We start from the raw sequence: 23,726 nt of genomic DNA on the forward strand, positions 1-23,726 counted from the left end.
TTTTTCTGGTGAAATGATTTTTTCAGAGGCTAGGTTTTGCTTCTTGGCAACCATTTTCTATATTGTTTTTTTTTCAGGAGCAAGTGCATGTAGACAAATATGACTTGGGCTGTGTCATCGACAGTAGTTTGATGTCGACGGCATGCCAGTGGTCTACATGTAGCGACCCTGATGAGAGTTGGTGAAGTAAGTTATTGTAAACTGTATAACAGCGTACAATGGCCACACCAACATTTTCTCATGTGCCTATCTTAGCATATGCGAAGCCCACAGACTGGTCAACCATCCACAAACTGAAGCACCCGTCTCAGATCTTTAATGATTCAACCGATATAAAAACGACTCAATTACAACATGAGATAAAGAATTAGAAGAAAGGGTGCCATGTAGCAAAGATAGAGCAATCTTCCCAATCAAATTCACAAAGTTTATTTGACAGCTTTCTAGCGGTGATCCTAAAACATACGGGTGGCACAGTTAGAGTAATAAAAAAATTAACAAACCTTTTTGACGTTGTTGGAAAGCTCGCTTGTGTGCTTCGGCTAATTGCGAGAAGAGTAGTCGAAACTGCGGCTGAGCATTCACTACTATAACTATAGCATATACTCTTCAAGTCTATCTATAACTAATAGATGGACGTGGAGAGAAGTCAATGGAAACGCATGGCGGAGCACCGCGATTAACTGAGAATCAGCCTTGGTAACGAGAAGAAAGGTGGAGAGAAGAAATGCATCGAAAAAGAAAGCGGAGCAAGCACTGATCTCCACTAGGGTGCTGGATGGCGCTTCGAGCTCTCCGGCGTGCGGCCGCCGGAAGTTCGAGCGCTCGTCCCGGAAGTCGGACAAATGGCCGCCGTTCCAGCATAGCGCGTGCTACGTATGGGCTGGTTTCGCGCGCATTCCGCTAAAAATGCCTGCTTGTTGCGCCGTCAACTGCACCAGCAGACCAGAGAAGTCGTCTGGGAAGACGTTCCACTTGTAAGTATTACAATATTCTGTGCGACGTACGTGATACGCAGCGAAACGCAAACGTCATATTAGTGTCGTTGTTAAGCTGTGGCTCTTGTTACGCAGGTTCCCACGCTCTAAGCCTGATTTATACCGGCGTTGGGTGGTAAACTTAAGAAGGGACAAATGCACTCCATATCCAGGTAGCAGACTCTGCAGTGACCACTTTACTGACAACTGTTTTGACAGAACGGGCGCACGAACTCGGCTACAGCCTGACGCCGTGCCCACCTTGTTTTCTTTCCCGAAGCACCTGGAAAAGGTATAGTACGACATCTCGGCATTTTGGTATAGCGGCCCGGAAAAAAAAAAGCATACTGTTCGGCCATCGCAGTTCGCTCGTTTAGCGTTCGTATAACTACCCCTACAGTTGATGCTACGTTTATTATACACTGAAATCGCCTGAATGGGCGCTACCTTCTTTCGTAGTTCATCTGCTGAGTCCCTTTAAAAATGACGCCCTACAAATTAGCTCGGAGCACAATAAAATCTACATGTAGCTGTGATAAGCTGTGGTTGAGGAATTGTTTGGCAGACTTACTCTGAAAACCATGTACTGTAAGCAATGAAACAGAATTGGAAAAACATGTCCATTATGTTACGAAGCGCGAGGTCTTGAATTTTAAGTGCCCAATTTTTTCTTTCAATTTCTGAAATGCTCCTATCTGCGTTATATATCTCAGTGGTGCTATGACAGCTGTCTAAAGTGCTAGTGGTATAATTCAGAAACTGCTAGACTGCTATAATATGCTTGACGCCAGTATATTTTTTTTACTTACAGCATTTTGCACTCGCAGTAAAAAATAAGCATAACTGTGAATGAAACACGGCTGTTTCAGAGGACTGCTGAGAGAAAGCCGCCTAAGCAGAGAACTGCCATTGTGGATGTGACCCCAGTGGAACAGCCAAACGACAACACTCCAACCACGGTGCAAGAGAACTCAGCCCATGCAAGTTGCCTTTTTTTGTACTACGCTGCCCGAGTGCAGCTACTTGGTCCGTCCTTGGTTGAATGTAACTAGTCCGATGTTAGTCAGGCCACTTTCTTGCAATCTCGTGGTAACCAACACGATAACTTTGTATACATTATGCACACCAGGATAGCATCCAATTTGAATCAAGTTAGTAGTCCTGGTATGTTCTGTAGTCATAGCATAACATTGGTTTTATTCATGGCTGCAGCACCAGTTTTTCTAATCCAGGGAAAATATTGAAATTCCTGTCTGATGTGGCATTTCTCAAGTGCACCGGTAAATGAAGGGGACAAAGTTAATTTCTAAACTCCCCTGTGCACCTGGTTGCTTATTTTCTGCGTTAAACCACGTTAGCTACGAACAGATGCCTGTTTTACAAAGAGTGTCATATGATGAGTAACTTTTGTGAAAGGTGTCTTTTTCAACAGCTTTAACTTTCACTGTTTTGTTTTCAGGTCGCCGAGCACAGCTATGCAGTCCTTGACACACCAAAAACACTGAAGAGGAAACTGGATGCTTGCACAGATTCAGCGACTACAGTGAAAAGAAAGCTGAAGCTCAGCCTTGAACGAGAACGTCGGTTAAGAAGGAAGGTCAGCTCATTTAATGAAATAACTGATGACCTCAAGCACAAGCAGCTCATTTCAGAAGATGCCTCGGCAATGCTTGAAAGGTGCTTCACGGGGATCCTCTTGGAAGTTACGAAACGGTTGCTCAAGCAAACATCCAGTGAAGGCGACAAGTCGTCTGTTAAGTTAAGCCGAGACAAATATTCTCCTGCACTGCGTGCATTTGCACTCACGCTACAGTTTTACTCGACAAAGGCATATAACTATGTCAGAGAAACATTTCAATGTTCCTTGCCACATCCATCGACTATAACTAAATGGTATAGCTCCATTAACGGAGAACCTGGATTTACAAGCGAAGCAATCAACGCCATCCGAGCAAAAGCCAATGAGGCTAAGAAGAACAACAAACAGCTTCTCTGCAACCTTGTTGTTGATGAAATGGCCATTAGAAAGCACCTTGAATGGGACGGCAAAAAATTTCGAGGCTACGTGGATATTGGCAATGAAGTGGACGATGACAGTAACGCAGTTGCGTCTGAAGCCCTTGTTTTCATGCTCGTATCTCTTGACTCCCACTGGAAGGTACCGTGTGGCTATTTTTTGATCAATGGTCTTTCAGGAAAAGAGCGTGCGAACATTGTGAAGCTCTGTCTGACAAAGTTGCATGAGACAGGAGTGCACGTGACATCATTGACATGTGATGGTCTCCGTTGTAACTTTACAATGTTCAAAGACCTGTGGGCTTCCGTTGAAGATGCGTCAGCGATGTCAACATCATTCCTTCACCCTGTAACACAAGAAAAGGTGTACTGCCCTTTAGACGCGTGTCACATGGTCAAGTTAGTTAGAAATGCTCTTTCTGCTCTTGGGTGCCTCAGGGACGCATCAGGCGCATCGGTGAGCTAGGACTACATTGTCCAGCTACAAGAACTTCAAGAAAAAGAAGGCCTGCATGCAGCAACAAAACTACGTGCTGCACACATTCAGTGGCAGAAACAGAAGATGAAAGTCAACCTTGCTGTCCAGACTTTAAGCACTAGTGTGGCTGACGCCATAGATTTTTGTCGTCAAGACTTGCGACTCCCACAGTTCAAAAATTCAGAAGGAACTGTGAAATTCATTCGAATGTTCGATAAACTGTTTGATTTCCTCAATTCACGCAACCCAGTGGCCAATGGTTTCAAAGCGCCGCTCCGACCTAGCAACAAGGGAACCTGGATGAACTTCTTCGAAGAAGTCAAGGAGTACATTCGGGGGCTGACTGACGGATCAGGTGTTCCCATTTTCAGGACGCCCAGAAAAACTCCATTTCTAGAATTTCTGTTGACCATTGAAAGTGTCATCGGTCTGGCATCCGCGCTCCTCCTCTCGGACAATGCTCCACTTCGTTACTTTCTTACTTACAAGCTTTCACAAGACCACATTGAACTGTTCTTTGCCGCTGTGCGTTCTAAAGGGGGCTGGAATAACAATTCCACAGTCTCACAATTTGTGGCGGCATACAAGCGACTTGTCACACACAACCAGGTGAAGGGTGGGCGAGGGAACTGTGAGTCTCTTGACAATACGCGCATACTGTACGTGAGCAGTCAGTTTTGCTCCAACGGTGAGCTCGACATGGCCACAGCAAATCGAAGCGGCACACAAGACCTCATGCAAGGCATAGACCTACCCGACAAGAGCGAGCTGGATGTCATAGTTGAGGATCTCCCTGCACTGTCTCCGTACCTTGGAAACGTCGTTGGTTACATCGCAGGGTTTGTTTGCCGAATGGTCAAACGTAAAATACCTTGCGCAGTATGCTACTCGGCCACCATTGCCGAGACATGTGGCTCGGCACTCCTGAACAGAAAAAACCGTGGAGGTCTTTCCAAGCCGTCGTCATCGACAACGTACATCTGTCAGCTGACTGAAAAAGCTGTTCGACTGCAGGAGAAGGTTCACGATGGAGGCCTTCCAAAAAAGAATGCAGCTGACACTGTGACAGCCAAGGTTATGGCAGAACTTTCGGGAGTGCTGAGCACAAACAAGCTCTATCCGGAACTGCATGGTCATATGTTCGAATCAGCAGTTGACTCCAACCACTTTGTGCGTCTTGTTCAATGTGTCATCGGCTGCTACGTGAAGATCAGGATGCACCATGCCGCGAAGCAAGCTACTGCAAAGATAACAGGACCAAACATCCGCAAGCGACTTGCAATGTTGATTATTTTCAGTCACCAGTGAAGTGACGTGACGTGGCATTTCTTAAGCGCTTCAAGTGACTTGCAGAGTTGATTATTTTCAGTCACCAGTGAAGTGACGTGATGTGTCAGTTATTAAGTGCTTTAAGCGACTTGCAGAGTTGATTATTTTCAGTCACCAGTGAAGTGACGTGACGTGGCAGTTCTTAAGTGCTTCAAGCGACTTGCAGAGTTGATTATTTTCAGTCACCAGTGAAGTGACGTGACGTGGCAGTTCTTAAGTGCTTCGAGTACAATAAACACGTGAAATCCATCTTTGTACATGTATGCCTGTTTTGTTTTCAATGGCGAGGCCGGAAGCATACTTAAATATTAACCTGCATGCACTATTGCCAACCATCTCCAGGCACTGCATTGTCAGTAACAAGGACACGTGCACAAACGTTCTGAGTAAATAAGTTTTTCGTACAATTGCAGGCCTCTCAATTCGAATGAAGCAGTTCCACGCGTCCTCCTTTATCATTCTTTAAGGGTTACACTAAAATGTCCAATTGAAGCCGTAACCACTAGGCTAATCTAAATCTGGATAGACCAGTTTGCATTAGGCACTGCGTGTGCGCAATGGGTGGGTGTCCCTGAAAACTAGCAATAAATGTGCTCATAAGCTAGAAATTCTCCTTCAAGAGAAACGGCGATACCTTTTGTCAGGCAATGATGAGAAAGCGTGTTTTAAAAGAATTTACTTTGACCTGCTGGTTACACACATATGCTTGAATTCATATTGTAAAGGGTTCCGATGTACTAACCTTCAAAGGTAAAACAGGAGCAAGCTGCGCACAGCCATTTCAGGATTTTTTTTTGGCCGGCACGTAGCAAACATCAAATCGGTTATTCTGTTTCAGGCAGCTTCCTCCGCGTTGTTATCGAACTCGCTTAGCTAGTTGATTTTCCGATAATCCAAGGCCTTTCACGGCTGTTGATTTATTGTTTTCGACTAATACAAGCCCCTTCATGATTGTTAATTTATTGTAAGACGTGCATCCTAACACGAATCATAAAGTCCACTCGCCAGCATAAATCCCGTTCGAGCTGCGTCGTCTCCTCTCGAACCGATACCTAAGTGACATTTTCGTTCTCCTTCGCAATTATAAACTGCTTCATATTAACGTCGCATGTTTCGGTATAGCATAAGTTGTGATCTGAACGCGATGTGTATCACCAAAATGCAATCAAGTGAGAACAAAATGCAAAATGCGTCAATGGGAACGCTGATCAGCGGTTGAGAAGCGTAGCAGACGCTCAACTTCCGGGACGAGCCATTGAACTTCCGGTGGCCGTGCGCGCGCCAGGCCGCGACAGCGGCGAAGCGCCATCCAGCAACCCTAGCGGAGATCAGTGGGAGCAAGCATGATCGGGCCACGAAGTAAGGAGGAGGCATTGGCAGGCAGCGCGTGTAATTTGGGATGAAAACGCATTTTCTCGCAGCCGCCCTTTCGGCACCGCGATGGCAAGGCGCATCTGGCTGGCCGCTCTTGGCTTGGCTTCGTCAACGGCCCGGGACTGCGGCTACGGCCTCGTAATCCTCGCGAGGGTCTCGCCTCACTGCTCTCCTGATGGACGGCGCCGGCTATGCGCCGATCGGCCATGCCAGACACGTGCGCTCGCAAGAAGGCCTCTCGTGCACGTGCTGGGGCATGGAGCGGAGGCGCCGACACAGAAGCCACCAAAATCTAATAGAACAATCCAACTACAGGAGATGGGCCAACCGAGAAGGACGGGCATCGGGGCTTCCCTGGATTCGTTATCCGGCGAGCACCAATGCCATATCACAGAGCACACAGCCGTCTCGAACCCCGGGTTTATTAACGCACACTGGCCGGAGCTCTTTGTTGATTGGTGCAAGCGCATCAGCTGTATGGATTCTGCAGGGTTTCGGGAGAGTTAGCTTTCTGTGTGGTCGCGGTTCGAGTAACACTCCCAGTGATCTTGTAGCCTTAAAGGCTTTTCCGCAAATGCGTCCGTATGGACTGGCATCGTGACTGTCTAGTCGAACTGGACTTCGATGTTGAAAAGCATACCCCAATCAATGACAAGCACGCCATTACGCATATGTATACATCAGCACGGGAGCAAGCCCTTCAAGAACGGAAATGCAGAATATGTACCATTTTGCTGCGTCAACTTAGCAGCATTCACATAGCCGTGACCCTGTTACAATATGAAAAATAACCTGCAAGAAAACGCGAATGCATAGGGTAACACCAATGAAATATTTGTATATACGTTAAGATTAAAGCCCCATAAAACGGCAAGATTTTATTTGCGCATAGCAACCCAGTATGCCCGTAAGCTGATAGAGGTACGCCTATATTAATCATTGCCTTTCTGCAAAGATAATAAAAAACACATGAAGGAGAAATCGACATCTGCGCAAATCGATTAGGCACTCTCCAGCGTGGCAACATTTGTTTTTTGACAATTATATACGTTGCAAGCTTGACGCTTTATGCATCGGCGTTCATACGCTTATAACAACTAGATAGTGAGTGAGCGACTGAGAACAAGGGCGCTTTATGATACGTTCACCCAAGAACAGCACCACACTGCTGCCCAGAAGTGAAAAGCAATCGAGAATATTGACAGCACTACGTCTCCATTTTCTGTTCCCTGCAATAACAACAATGCGGTCGATGTCGGTGAGGTCGAGGGTCCCATTACCTTGTGAAAAGGCTGACAAACAGTGCTGGTGTGTAAGCTCTCTTGTTTTCAGAACGGATCTCGCTTGAATAATGCACTAGGAACGTTCCAACGTATTTACCAAGTTATCACGTATGAAATTGAAATAAAACCGTCGGTGCGCCTCATCGCAACAGTGGGAACGACAACTATAATGCGCATCTGGGGTGGAATACAAGACTCACAAGAACTGCGCATGTGCGGGAAGACAACAATGGCGGGTATTTGAAGCTGCGAGTAGAGGCGGTCCGAGGATATCTTTTTTTTTCTTTTCGTTTAAAGCAAATTCAGGCAAGTGAGGCTAGACATCGGATGCGGCAACGGCGATAGAGGACAATTTCCCGCTGCAAATCCCTCGGAGACAAATCTCCGCAGCGTCCCGTCGTTAAGCGAACGTGAGCTTGCATTCGCCGGGCAGTTTTGTATAAACAGGGTCTTCTCGTGATCCACCATAGCGACGTGCGGGGTCCGAGGGCCCGCATGTGCGACTCGGCTTAAACGCATGTCGTGTGGCTTCCTAACGATGTGACCCTTGTAAAAAAAAAGGACATTTTGTCTGAATGAAAAAAAATCAAAATGGCTGTAACTAGCGATAAAAGGTGCAACATTTGCATATACACTTTCAAGATCAAAAGCAAGGCTCCTCACTGAGTTTCTCAACTTGTCGGTTCCATATCTTTGCTATACTACCGGAAACGAAGCCGCACACTGTACGCGGAATGATAGCGACTCCGTAACAAGCAGCGAATTCTCAAGCAGCAAATATGTGAACCTACACGCTACTCTTTGCAGATTTTCCTGTAAGATGCACATCCGAGCACCATATATAAATATTGTCCATGCGAGTTTTGTTTATACTATTATTTTGAACACGTATCTTACGGTCTAGAAGAGCAATGCGACTTGAAATCTGCAATTTCGCAATACGTGCAGCAACGTGTTTCTAAAGTGCTTCTCAAAAGTTCTTTCGTGGTGAATGAACACTGTAAGTATGCATATGTGGGAAAGCTGCTGGCGACTTATTCTTGCAACTATGTAACTTGAGAAAGTTCAGCGCATTGAAGCGAGTTTTTATAACGGTGCATAACGACACTTTTCATCAATGCACGCAAACAGGTCTTCAGGAGATGAAACAAGGGGACAGTGGCTTCTACACACACACACACACACACACACACACACACACACACACACACACACACACACACACACACACACACACACACACACACACACACACACACACACACACACACACACACACACACACACACACACACACACACACACACACACACACACACACACACACACACACACACACACACACACACACACACACACACACACACACACACACACACACACACACACACACACACACACACACACACACACACACACACACACACACACACACACACACACACACACACACACACACACACACGCACACACACACACACACACCATATATATATATAGGCAGGCATGGTGGTTGAGTGGCCGTAGCGTTGCATGGCCGTAGCGTTGCATATATATATATATATATATATATATATATATATATATATATATATATATATATATATATATGCGCATAAGAGTGTTTTCACACTCGTTGTTTGGCTTATAGATGGCGCTGACTGTCGCTCCTACTTCTAAATTCACAGTTAAACCCAAAAAAGTGGATGGAGGGAGTGCCGCTGTAATAGCTCAGTGGTTAGAGCATCGAACGCGTAATTCGAAGGTCGTAGGTTCGATTCCTGCTTACAGTTGGTAATTTTTTCATCCACTTTTCTTTCTTCTTATTTACATTCCATTAATGTTAATAACTTCCCCTGTACATTCCTTGGCATTACTGTCTGTTATATCTCATTATTATTGTGTTAAAAACACGGAAAAACGAGCCCTTAGGTATACACTTCTTTCCCTTATTTTCATTGAACGAGGGTCTCGTACTGGCAGACTTGGTGTGTTTAGGTTGTATAAGAGGGACAATTAATCAGCTGCCCGCTCATAATAAGTTCACGTGCTACGTGACGCCAAAACATGCGCATAAGAGTGTTTTCACACTCGTTGTTTGGCTTATAGATGGCGCTGACTGTCGCTCCTACTTCTAAATTCACAGATAAACCCAAAAAAGTGGATGGAGGGAGTGCCGCTGTAATAGCTCAGTGGTTAGAGCATCGAACGCGTAATTCGAAGGTCGTAGGTTCGATTCCTGCTTACAGTTGGTAATTTTTTCATCCACTTTTCTTTCTTCTTATTTACATTCCATTAATGTTAATAACTTCCCCTGTACATTCCTTGGCATTACTGTCTGTTATATCTCATTATTATTGTGTTAAAAACACGGAAAAACGAGCCCTTAGGTATACACTTCTTTCCCTTATTTTCATTGAACGAGGGTCTCGTACTGGCAGACTTGGTGTGTTTAGGTTGTATAAGAGGGACAATTAATCAGCTGCCCGCTCATAATAAGTTCACGTGCTACGTGACGCCAAAACATGCGCATAAGAGTGTTTTCACACTCGTTGTTTGGCTTATAGATGGCGCTGACTGTCGCTCCTACTTCTAAATTCACAGATAAACCCAAAAAAGTGGATGGAGGGAGTGCCGCTGTAATAGCTCAGTGGTTAGAGCATCGAACGCGTAATTCGAAGGTCGTAGGTTCGATTCCTGCTTACAGTTGGTAATTTTTTCATCCACTTTTCTTTCTTCTTATTTACATTCCATTAATGTTAATAACTTCCCCTGTACATTCCTTGGCATTACTGTCTGTTATATCTCATTATTATTGTGTTAAAAACACGGAAAAACGAGCCCTTAGGTATACACTTCTTTCCCTTATTTTCATTGAACGAGGGTCTCGTACTGGCAGACTTGGTGTGTTTAGGTTGTATAAGAGGGACAATTAATCAGCTGCCCGCTCATAATAAGTTCACGTGCTACGTGACGCCAAAACATGCGCATAAGAGTGTTTTCACACTCGTTGTTTGGCTTATAGATGGCGCTGACTGTCGCTCCTACTTCTAAATTCACAGATAAACCCAAAAAAGTGGATGGAGGGAGTGCCGCTGTAATAGCTCAGTGGTTAGAGCATCGAACGCGTAATTCGAAGGTCGTAGGTTCGATTCCTGCTTACAGTTGGTAATTTTTTCATCCACTTTTCTTTCTTCTTATTTACATTCCATTAATGTTAATAACTTCCCCTGTACATTCCTTGGCATTACTGTCTGTTATATCTCATTATTATTGTGTTAAAAACACGGAAAAACGAGCCCTTAGGTATACACTTCTTTCCCTTATTTTCATTGAACGAGGGTCTCGTACTGGCAGACTTGGTGTGTTTAGGTTGTATAAGAGGGACAATTAATCAGCTGCCCGCTCATAATAAGTTCACGTGCTACGTGACGCCAAAACATGCGCATAAGAGTGTTTTCACACTCGTTGTTTGGCTTATAGATGGCGCTGACTGTCACTCCTACTTCTAAATTCACAGATAAACCCAAAAAAGTGGATGGAGGGAGTGCCGCTGTAATAGCTCAGTGGTTAGAGCATCGAACGCGTAATTCGAAGGTCGTAGGTTCGATTCCTGCTTACAGTTGGTAATTTTTTCATCCACTTTTCTTTCTTCTTATTTACATTCCATTAATGTTAATAACTTCCCCTGTACATTCCTTGGCATTACTGTCTGTTATATCTCATTATTATTGTGTTAAAAACACGGAAAAACGAGCCCTTAGGTATACACTTCTTTCCCTTATATATATATATATATATATATATATATATATATATATATATATATATATATATATATATATTTCGTATGAAAGTTTTCGTATGAAAAGAGGTTGTCTGAGAAAAAGGCAAGTTCGTCTTCTATTTTCTAAGCCCCCATCGCCAAGCACGGCTGCAAAGTTTTGCTGCGATATTTATAAAAGTGTCTGCTCTCCGTGGAATTAGATTGCTCATCAAAGAAGATGATTGTTTCATGACACCTTTAACCACTTTCCTCCCCAAAGCAGGGTAGCAAAACAGACTTGCGACTGGCTGACATTCTAGTCACTCAATCGTTTTAATGCTCTCTCTATTTTTCAAATCAAATCATGTTTTACTGCTTCATACCACAATGTACAAGAAGGATATTCAGAAGGAGGTTCTGAACTATACACTGTAATAGTACCTCTTATGAAATGTAAGCAGGAGTATTTCATTGGCAACAACAGCATAGCACAAATAGCAAGTTACAAGGTTTTAAAGAATGAGACACAACGAAATAGCGATGCTTACTTCCCACGCGGCGCAAACTCAAATCAATTGAATTTTATTTTCAAGGATGTACATGCTGAATCGCTGCCCTGGGTTAAAAGCTACGTAAGTATACTTTCATGGGACCGAATCACCGGAGTATACAAGGCAAGCAGTCCGGTACAGGGGTCATCATGAAAATCAGCCAATACCTAGTACATGTATAGTGATTAGCACGAAATAGCAGCAATAGTTGAAATGCTCAATGGCATAAATGGCAACGATCGATGTGCTACGGTGATCTTGTCACCTTATCGGGCTTTACCCGCAAGGTCCGTGTTAGCCCCTTTTGCAGGCTCGGCGACACTGCTCGTCGAGGCGGAGGGTGCCTCTCTTCCTCGCTAAGGGTTAAGCTGGCTTTTAACCATGCTGGTTCACGAAGCTACGTCGAGTTTGCGCGCAACGGCATCCACTTCTGCCCCAAACAGCATTCCTGTAGTCCCAAAGGGACGGATTGTGTCTCGCTGGGCTCTAGCAGTCAGGAGTGCATGAGGCGCGCCGTGACCGCAGCGCGCCTCATGCACTGCGTTAGCCCACCTTTCCAGGGTACGTCCGCTTTCTGTGTCGTGATTGTATTACCGCACCGAAGGGTAGCCCCTATGTTGGGTCTCCCGGGCTTGTACGCTAGGAGGCAGGCCGCGTCTGTTTGGCGCCTGGCGCCGAGCGGCGGCCCCCTTTCCAGGGTATGGCTTTTTGCCCAAAATAAAAACTTCCCCCTCACACGACCCTGAGGAGGGGGGGGGAGACTTGCTAGGATAGTCGTATAGATGATGATGGGTTGATGAGTTTTGTGTGACTCTGAGACAAAGCGGCTTTGGCGCCGCGTTTCCTTCCTATCTGACAATGGCATCGGGGGACGAAACCAGGTATCATGGGACGTCCTAGTGCTCTCCCATAGTAGTGTACCAAGTACTCTAAATCGTTTACGAGTTTTTTCGGTAGGGGGGAGGCACTTGTTCACCTTGAAACACACTTATCTGAATCATTTTTTCTCGGCTATCCACGCAAACTTCAGCCCCCCCCCCCCCCCAATCGCTGGCTACGGGCGTGCCGGTAGTGGTGAGAGCAGCTGGTTTTTGTCTCGCACTCCCTGAATGCGTGCTGCGCTGTTCCTGAGCGGCACTCTGTGCGCGCGTGTCACCCATTTTAATCCAATTTGATTACAATGCGTAAATCCTGATGCGCAGTGCTGTATGATGCTATGGTACGGGGCTAGCCGGGTACAGCCTCACAGTTGCTAAGCGAATATCACATGCAACGTGAGAACGCGTCGGAAATTACTGGGAGCCTATACTAAGACTTCCGCCAAACGGCAGTACACTTGCACGCTTTCAACTGGTCGCTCACGAGCGTTCTCCCGCGTTGCAGTTTGCGTTCGGCATGCAAGTCGAAACCCAACGCTCTGAACATGTCCCCTTCTATTTAAAGCATTCGGGGTTCCTCTCACCTTCGGCTTGGGAGATGCTGCCGAAATTCGACAAAATTTCCATCTCTCTCGTATCTTTTTGGGTTACTGTGGAAGCAACTGAACTCTCGATTTTCACGCTTTCTCCAGCTGTGCATCGCTGGGCCCGGTAGGAACCCGAACCCATCGAAGGCAGCAGCACTTCTCTCAGGCGGAACCTGTCGATGTAGCTGCATGGCGAGATTTTTTTTTCTTCTTTTCTTGGTGGGGAAGGAAAAGGGTTAGACCGCATTTCCCCTATGTTCGTGCCTGTGTTTGTTTGGGGCGAAGGTGGAACAGGTCGAACCGTTCCGGCACCTACCATGACAACTATCAAGTTCAGTAGCCCTGATAGTTAGTTAAACTAGTTGGTAAAGGTGCATGTGTGTTGTTCATCGTCTATGTTTATCATTCATTCATTGTGCCGCTTCATACTTACGATCCTCCGAGTACGCCAGCTTTAGCTGTCCCGCCTCAGGCGGACTCTTCAACTATAACGCGACACGGAAAGTCAGCAGCAGGGAGCCACACTGGAGAAGAGGAAAAAAGGGGGAGGGGGATTTTTTGGGTAAGATTTAGGGGAACTCGCAAAGAGAAGCACTAATGAAGGGTGGGAGGCGCGAAATACTTTATTTCACCCAGAAGGTTTCAGGTTGTTGGCATAAGTACATGGTCGGAGAACTCTGATTCTCGCAAATCAATGTGGTGGCAATCTGGCGGTACCTACACTTTTAAAGAGAAGCCAAAACACACACACACACACACACACACACACACACACATTCTCTATCTCTCTCGCTCTCTCTCTCCTGGTGCTTCGAGTGCGGCGAGATTGCACGGACCGGCCACATTTACTGTTTCACGATGACGCTGGCACGAAGACCGGAAAGAAGAGACAGTGGCGCGAAACGCAATCGGGCAACCTGAGAAGTGCGTCGGATTATCCGCGATCGATGATCGCACTCGCGCAAGCTCCCGCGTCACCGCCTTCCTCGATCTCCTCGATCGCAACCTCGCCTTCGCACAGGGAGAAACGGAAGGAGTGGGGTTTTAGGCGAAGGGCCAGAGAGCAGAGGTGCCCATACATAAGAACAGTAGCACGCTGTCCAGGTGGCCCTAATCCACTTAGCTTCACGTCCACAGACAGAACTTGTAGTGTCCCGGCGCAGATTTCTCGGGCCTCTTCGGAGTACGCGGGAAGGACTGCCTGCTGTGTTAATCTGGTCTATAGGTGCCTGCACTCGCGTGGAGTACTTAGGAGCACAGCAGCTTCTATGTTGGTTTTTGTTGAGTTCGGCAGCATGGTGATCTGCACTGTTGCACGTGACAGGAATCAGAAGGCTGGCCTTTCCCATAAATATCTTGCAATGGCGTTTCCGAAACTGCCATGTCGGAGCACCAGCATGGCAGTATGCAACGTTTGCGATGTCACATTAATGTCATCTAAACGTGACATGCATGTTTTTTTTGTTCTTGACGCTTAGAAGCATTCTTTCCACGTTTTCTTCAGGTTGAAGCAGGCTAGCCGCGACTCGTTTGTCAACAAAGCCGCCTTCGTGGAGTTTCCGTATGTTCATAAACTGCGGTCGCAATGTTACGCGCAGGAGAAGCTTGACTCTACGAATTTGCTGTGCATGAAAGGCATCGAACACCAACCCGAGACGAGCAGACGTTTATGCATCATGATCGAAGAGCCGGGCTCTTGGCCACAAGATCAATGGTATAAGCTATATCATCAAGGTGATGACAGTGTGCCAGTGAAGATTAGAATAATTAAACGCGTCCCTAAAAAATAATTAAGCGATTGCTATAGAAGCTAGGCAAACTGTGCGAAGGCATAGATGAGTGTGAAAGTTGCGAAGCATATCCATTCCCCAAACTTGTTGCAATTTGTAAGCTTCAGCGTCGGAAAAGGTCAATCTTTTTTGTCAGCTGTCCGGAAACTCGCTTTTATGTTCCTCGATTTGTATTTGTTCAGCTCAAGTGCGAGGTCGCGTCAGCGTAGTGACACAGACGCCGATGGAGTTATCGAGAACCGCGGTGGCATCTCTGAACAAACAGAGTGAGAGTTGCCAGTGGAGTCAAATAACAGACATTTGCGAAGCCTCTTCATCAAAGGAAGTGACAGTTAGCAATTTTCTTCGCCAGTACGGTTCATTTGCGTCGGTCGGGCGGCGCGCACACGATCGGTGCGATGTGTGAGGTTGCTCGAGCCTCCCTCGCTGCCACACGAGCCCTGAGTTCGATTTCGTCTTGTCTGAACAGCAGTACACTGCCTGCGAGCGTCGATCGCAAGCAGCGCTGCCTCCTTCCCGTGTGGGGCCTTTGAGGCAAGCAAACGCCTCAAATATATATATATATATATATATATATATATATATATATATATATATATATATATATATATATATATATATATATATATATATATATATATATATATGCATATATATATATATATATATATATATATATATATATATATATATATATATATTGTAAGAATTCATTGGATGTCATCCTCATCTGTCAATAACCATCATCAGTCTTCACCCGTTCCTCTTGATCATCGGCGCCATTTTCGCTGTTGCTTGAATAAAGCGTCAGCTGAACCCGTGATATTTCAAGTAATGGAAGGTGCTTCCCGATCTCTTCGACCTCTCTCCATCCAAAGCCACCTCCTGGAGCTCCGTTCGGGACGTCGCTTACGCCAGCAGAGCACCATGGCGCAAGAGCAAGCCCAACCGAACCGCCCGCCGGCTCAACCACCCACCGCCAACCCTAGCCCGGTCAACAACTCCCCTCGGGAGCCTCCAATCTTCTCCGGTCTGCCTGGTGAAGATGTCGAAGACTGGCTCTACAACTATGACCGCGTAGGTGTCTACAACAACTGGAACGAGGTATCGAAATTAGCACGCGTCCAGTTTTACGTCTCTCAGGTTGCCAAGACGTGGTTCCTAAATGATGAGAGCGACTTCCGCGATTGGTCTTCCTTCAAAGACCAGCTCCGGCGCATTTTCGGCACACCATCCGTCCGTTCAGAAGTTGCTCGGAAAAAATTGGCAGAACGTGTTCAACATTGCGGTGAGTCCTACACTTCCTATATTGAGGATGTGCTTGCACTTTGCCGCCGTGTCGACGACACCATGCCAGAAGGTGATCGTGTCCGGCACCTTTTGAAGGGTATCGGACCTACCGCTTTCAACGCCCTCGTCGCGCACAACCCTTCGACGGTTTCCGACGTCGTCTTTGTATGCCAGCGGCTTGATACCTTGCAGTCAATCCGCCTGCGACGCGACTTCTCTGAGAACCCCCTGGCAAACAGTATGGAGCTCCGATCCATCATTCGAACCATAATTTGTGAGGAACTGCAAGCCTACAGTTTACCTCCTAATCACAACGTTCCCGCTCAACCCGCTTCAAACGATCTGCGTGGCATTATTAGGGAAGAAATGTCAGCGTTTCAAAGCCCCCACCATGCTCCACCATGCACCCAGCCCGCTTCGTATGCACAGATCGCTTCAATGCAACCCTCGCCGTCTCAAGTACCACCACCTGAGCCTGATCCCGAACATCTCGCACCTCTAGTCGCCCGTCCACCGAACCCTAGCTACCATTCTTCCTGGCGGGCCCCACGGCCTACTTGCTACTACTGCGGAATTCGAGGACACATTTCCCGGGTCTGTCGACGTCGGCAGCAAGGTGAACGTCGTGGTTATGCCGTTTTCGAACGAGACGACACACGTGCACGAGGTTACTACCGTTATGGCGACAGTCCTGCCAACCACCGACCCCCGTCTCTTATGCGCATTTCCAACACGACCAACAATACACGTGCGTCCCGACCACGCTCCCCTTCGCCACGCCGACGCTCTGTTTCACCCCTTCGACCTGTCTCTCAACTGACTGCCCAGCGATCGGAAAACTAAACAGTGCAGTTTTTGGAGGAAAACTGCATCGCGGCGAAATGTCACAAGTCCTCCTGAACGACCATCAAACATGTTATTGGTAACTGTGCAAGGTGTACGCGTGTTGGCTTTGGTGGACATGGGAGCAACTATTTCAGTTATGCGTGCCGACTTGTGTTCTCGATTGCGGAAAGTGAAGACACCCTACCTTGGATCATCTTTGATTGGGGTGAATGGAGCAATAATTAGACCATCGGCCCAATGTACAGCGCGTGTCTTCATTGATGGTATTCGTCACCACATCACCTTCGCTGTCATAATTTCATGTGCTCATGAACTAATTTTAGGTTGAGACTTTCTCTCATCAGCATCTGCATTAATTTCTTGCCGTCAACGTGTAGTCGAGATGACCGAAACCGATCACTGCAGCGAACGTGTCGACACGAAACCATTGCGTTTTTTCACAGCTTCCGATACCATACTGCTCCCGGGTCAGGAGCAACTCATCGCCATCACTTCTTCGAATATTGCCAATGGTGACGTCCTTATCACCCCTTCTAGCCACTGTCTAGCTCGCGGCGTTGTAGTCCCTTCCAGCCTGGTGCGGTTCAAAGACAGTGCTGCGATAATCCTTGGCCTGAACCCTACCCCGGAGCCTGTCCTCCTACCTCAAGGTTCTGCATTGTCGTGTTATGTGGATACCAAACCAGTATCTTTGGTCTCTCTTGACGCCTTGACAGCTCAGCCACAACAGGCCCGGTCTGTTACTTCTTCCTCCTTTGCTCCCGGTATAAATCCTGACCTTTCGGCTTCTCAACGTGAGGCGTTGCTAAATTTTCTAACAAAACACCAGGCCTCCTTTGACGCCAAGGCTTCGGCACTAGGACAGACCACAGTTGCGCATCATCGCATCGACACTGGAGGTCAGACTGTTGTACGCCGTCGTCCCTACCGAGTCTCCTTGGCCGAGCGCAAAATCATCGAAGAGAACGTGACCGATATGCTATAAAGGAACATCATACGACCCTCTACCAGTTCTTGGTCATCACCCGTTGTCTAGGTACAAAAGAAGGATGGATCGGTACGTTTTTGTGTTGATTACCGCGCGCTCAACAAGATTACCCGAAAGGATGTATATCCGATGCCCCGTATAGATGATGCACTTGACTCATTGCAAGGCGCCCAATACTTCTCCACCCTTGACCTTCGGTCCGGGTATTGGCAAATACCAATGAACGAAGCAGACAAAGAAAAGACCGCCTTTTCTACGCCGGACGGTCTTTACGAGTTTAACGTAATGCCATTCGGCCTATGTAATGCTCCGCCACATTTGAAAGGGTGATCGACACTGTTCTTCGTGACTTCAAGTGGAAAACTTGTCTATGCTACCTCGATGATATTGTCGTGTTTTCTTCCACTTTTGCTGATCATCTGCAACGCCTAGATCAAGTGCTCACATGTCTCTCCAATGCTGGACTTCAATCAAACACAAAGAAGTGCCATTTCGGCAACAGAGCTATAAGAGTTCTGGGACATCTCGTTAGTAAAGATGGCATCCAGCCCGATCCGGACAAAATTTCCGCAGTCCTCAACTTACCGCGACCCTTTCGTTCCAAAGAACTACGCAGTTTCCTTGGACTCGCATCGTACTTTCGCCGCTTCATTCGCAACTTTGCCACTATTGCCGCGCCTCTCCACAAGCTCCCTGCTAGTACCGGTTCCTTCGATTGGAATGATCAATGCGAAGCCTCGTTTCAAGAGCTCAAGCAGGCACTCACATCCCCACCAGTGCTTTGTTATTTCGATGACAAGGCACCTACGATATTACACACTGACGCTAGTGGACAAGGAATCGGCGCCGTACTCCTCCAGCACGACCATGCCTTTCGCGAGAAAGTTGTCGCGTATGCAAGCCGCACTCTGGCCTCTGCAGAGAAGAGGTACTCGATAACCGAACAAGAGTGCTTGGCTGTTGTCTGGTCCATCCAAAAATTTCGTCCATATCTACATGGTCGACATTTTACTGTTGTGACAGACCACCATGCTCTTTGCTGGTTGTCCACAATCAAAAACTTGTCGGAACGACTTGGCCGCTGGGTTCTCCGGTTACAATCGTATGACTTCGACGTCATCTACAAGACTGGAAGACAACACCAAGATGCCGACGCTTTGTCACGATGCCCTTTGCCGCAGTCTTCGGCGCACGTCACATCGCCTTGTCAAATCAGCTATACGGAGAACACCTCGTCGATATCATCAATTTCTTCTCTACCTTCATCCACCCGTCCGTCAGTAATTACCACTCACCAGCGAGCCGATTCTTATTGCACTGACATCATCGGTCGGCTTACCGGCGCTTCATCTTCCCCAAATGCCAGACTCCGGAAACAACTTCGACTATTCAAGTTGGAAGACGATGTGCTACATCGATACATTTTCCACCCGGAAGGCCACCGATGGGTTCCCGTCGTACCACGCGCACTACGCACTGAAGTTCTGCGCGCTTCCCACGACGACCCAACGTCAGGACACTTGGGTTACTACAAAACATACGAGCGCATCCGCAGTCGATTCTTCTGACCAGGTCTTTCCACGACGGTAGCTAAATATATCGCCTCGTGCGCACTTTGCCAACACCGCAAGCGGCCCACTACTGCTCCAGTCGGGACCCTGCAGCCACTTCCTTGTCCATCAGAGCCGTTCTCTGTCGTCGGAATTTACCTCTTCGGGCCCCTCCAAACTACATCAGACGGCAAGAGATGGATCGTCAGCGCGGTTGATCACTTGACCCGGTACGCTGAGACGGCCTCGATCGCTTCAGGAACTGCTTCGGAAGTAGCAACTTTCTTCTTGCATTCTATTTACCTACGTCACGGAGCCCCTCGTGTTCTTTTGAGCAACCGGGGCAAGGCATTTCTTTCGAGCACGCTCAGTGAAGTTCTTCAAGCATCAAAAACAGTTCATAAAACAACATCTAGCTATCCCCCGCAAACCAATGGCTTAACGGGAAGATTTCATCGCACGCTGTGTGACATGCTGTCCATGTATATCCGATCGGACCATCGCAATTGGGATGCCATACTTCCCTTTGTCACGTATGCGTATAATACGTCAGTTCAACGAACCACAGGCTATTCTACATTTTTCCTAGTATACAGACGCCAACCGACATCACCACTCGACGTTTCATTCTTTTCTGGCCCCGTCAACTCTTCACCATTCGTTCGCGACCAGTTTCTGTCCCGTGTTGCTCGATGCCGTCGTCTTGCCCGTGTAAAGACCGAAGCTAGCCAAGAAGATCGCAAACATCGTTACGATGCCACTCACCGTGTCGTTCTCTACCACCCTGGTGACGATGTGCTTCTGTGGACTCCTGCGCGAACGCCTGGCTTATGCGAGAAGCTTGAGTCACGCTATCTTGGCTCCTACAAAGTTATCGAACAGACCTCAGCGGTGAACTACATTGTCACACCTGTTCATGTCCCCACTGACCAACGCTGCCGCTGGAGAGAGATTGTTCACGTTTCGCGTCTCAAGCCCTATCGTATGCGTTCCCCAGCGTAATTCGCGGCCAGGCTGGCCGCTTCCATCGACGGGGGAAATTAGTGTAAGAATTCATTGGACGTCATCCTCATCTGTCAATAACCATCATCAGTCTTCGCCCGTTCCTCTTGATCATCGGCGCCATTTTCGCTGTTGCTTGAATAAAGCGTCAGCTGAGCCCGTGGTATTTCAATATATATATATATATATATATATATATATATATATATATATATTTATTTATTTATTTATTTATATATATTTATATATATATATATATATATATATATATATATATATATATATGAGGAAAGCGAGCGGATACAATAAATCGGATTAGTGCCACATGTCTGCCATAACATGTCAACTTATTGGTGATCACAGTGGAGTTCGAGTGGAACCTGCTTCAAACGAAAACACTCGGTGAAATCGCGTATAAGAAGCGCTCCCGTGCCCCACACTGTGCACACAGTATGTGCAAATGAGTGACTTGCAAAAGACGCCGGAACTGCCACTAGAAGGCGTGACCAAGTAAAAAAAAAACGTGGCGGCGAGCTAACGAATCCTCTTGCTACTCATGAGTGCCAAACTATTCACAGCTTTTCCGAATACAGCAGAGTAGTCACAGCCGTGGCTTCCTTTTGAGAATATGGCCGCACGGAAGGAAGAATTGATTGATAGTTGATTGATGTGTGCGGTTTAATGTCCCAAAACCACCACATGATTATTAGAGACGCCGTAGTGGAGGGCTCTGGACATTTCCACCACCTGGGGTTCTTTAATGTGCACCCAAATCTGAGCACGCGGGCCTACAAGATTTCCGCCTCCATCGGAAATGGAGCCGCCGCAGCCGGGATTCGATCCCGCGACCTGTGGGTCAGCAGCCGAGTACCTTAGCCACTAGACCGTCGCGGCAGCGTGCAAGAAAGAAAGAAAAAAAGAAAAAAGAAAGAGCGAGAGACAGAAAGAAAGAAAAAAAAGAAAGGAAAACAGAACATTCGAACTATTGGAAGCAGCAGATAGCTGAAGGTAAGCTGCAAAATGGCACCCGCGGATGACGGCGTTAAGTAATTCTGTGCCCATAGATGACACCATGGAATCGCAGCGGCCAGAAAAAAAAAGAATCTAGTAAAATGCAAACTTTCGCACACACTTTAGAAGCCGTTTCTTGAGCATATTCCCGGTCATATAACGGAAATCGTTTCTTAAAAAAAAAACCATAGCTCTCCTTCTCAAGTCATTTTTTATTTCTTTGTTTTTCTTTTGTCGGCAGTTTTTTTTCTTCTTTATTTTCTCGCTTCTACGTCTACCTTGTTTATTCACTCTCTAGAGAACAATGGCGCTCTAATGCGTACTCCGGCTGACTCGCATTGTTCGGGTTTGTTCGCTTGTCGAGTGCAGAAACTGCTTACGCTCGCAAATATCTCGCGATGCTTTTGACGATTACGTTAAAGTGAGAACGCATCCAGCAATCGCTTTTATTATTGTCGCAACGAAGCTATTCAGGGGATTATGGGGGTGAGAAAGCGTGAATTTACTTCACATACCTGTCGGCCTCCTTTATTAATTTAACGGTACTAAAACATACTAGGCTCTCTCCTATGAAAAAACAAACTCACTGGTTTGTTGCAAAAACTGTACTGGCCGCCTCTGTACAGTGGTTATGGTGATAGACTACTGACTGAAGGTTGCGGGTTCGATCCCCATCGCGGCGGACGCAGAGCAGAAATGATGTCCGTGTACTGCGCGATGTCGGTGCGCGGTACATGGCTCTTACCACCTCTGGTATTATTCTTTAACATTGAAATCACCACAGGCATGGAGCTAAGAAAGCGACGACGAGACCAACAATATAAAGCGAGACAGTGGCATAAGCCGCGGGCGCGCCACAAGATAGAAACAGATCTCGTGCTCCTCTCCTGACTTTTCGGTTTCTCCCGCGTTGTTCGTGAAGTCAGCACCCGCATCATGCCATGTTAGCACAAGTAAGAACATGTTTGTCTGGCGGTATAGTGGTTGAAAGAGGAGAAAGGCACCTAATTTCTGCAGCCCGGAAGGGAGCACGGCACAGTGCCTCATGTTTGTCTGCAGCAGGTATTGTTATGCCTGCGAGTCCACAGCGAACATTCGTGCCTCTGAAAAAGGCAATCTGTGTCAAGGCCAGCCCGCCTGACACGAACAACTCAACGGCGTCATCACGCCACCGCGCCTTTCTGGCGCGCACGTGCAATGAGTCATCTCAGTCGCGAGCCCGTCGAGTAAACAACCGGCGTCATTCTGTCTGGCGGCTGACGCAATGCGCGGCGACGTCACTCGTCCTTGGGTGCAGCCACCTGCAGCGCAGCCTCTCCAGATTCGATGAGAAAGAAGGACGCGGCCCAGCGGCGACCCCCATTGGAGGATTCTGACCTCGCGACCAGCGGCGCTTCGGGTTGGACATTTGGGTTGGACCCGGGGCATATAAAAGAAGCCCTGCGGCGCGTCGAGAGGGACCCCCTTTGACAGCGGACCCATTTGAGAGCAGACCTATGTGTTAGAGAGGAGAGCTCGGCTCTTCGAGTCTCTGTCGGCCCCAGTGCCGAATTTGTAACGCCTCTGTATATATATTGTACATAAACCTTGTTTAACTCACCGTCGTCTCGTCCGCTCGTCTATCAGCTCTGCGGAGAAGCAGTCGCGAGCTGAGAAACCTATGCTACCAAACGGCTGGTGACCTTCCCGGCGGAGTTCGAAGCAGTGGCGCCTTAGGGACCGTGTTGGCGTCGCCGTCTTTCGCAACAGTGGTTGGCAGCTGCGGGATCGGCCGGCGTCAGTGACATCGATGCGGTGAGTGCCTGATGTTTTCCCCTCAGTTCACCAGACTACTCTAGCTTAGGTTGTAGTAGTTTAGAGAAGGGCTGTGTGAAGCATTGAAGTGAGCTTTGATCGTTTCAAGCAAAGTCGAAGTGCTTTGAAACTAAAGTTAATGCGGAGGGGGTAAACACGGGAGTGTGAAAAATTGCTTGCGCATCTTGCTAGTTGGCTTATAGTGGGTACGGCAAG

General features: G+C 47.2%; 1 long non-coding RNA gene across 1 annotated transcript; it reads left to right on the forward strand.

Moving 5' to 3' along the window:
- The first annotated feature begins 1,127 nt into the window (after positions 1-1,127).
- On the forward strand, positions 1,128-2,467 carry LOC142787729 (uncharacterized). The gene is made up of 3 exons (XR_012889262.1): positions 1,128-1,269; positions 1,847-1,957; positions 2,437-2,467. It is a non-coding gene; the product is annotated as an uncharacterized LOC142787729 (long non-coding RNA).
- The last annotated feature ends 21,259 nt before the right edge of the window (positions 2,468-23,726 follow it).

The sequence above is a fragment of the Rhipicephalus microplus genome, chromosome 2, assembly GCF_043290135.1.
Source record: "Rhipicephalus microplus isolate Deutch F79 chromosome 2, USDA_Rmic, whole genome shotgun sequence".
In the NCBI taxonomy this organism is placed as follows: domain Eukaryota; kingdom Metazoa; phylum Arthropoda; class Arachnida; order Ixodida; family Ixodidae; genus Rhipicephalus; species Rhipicephalus microplus.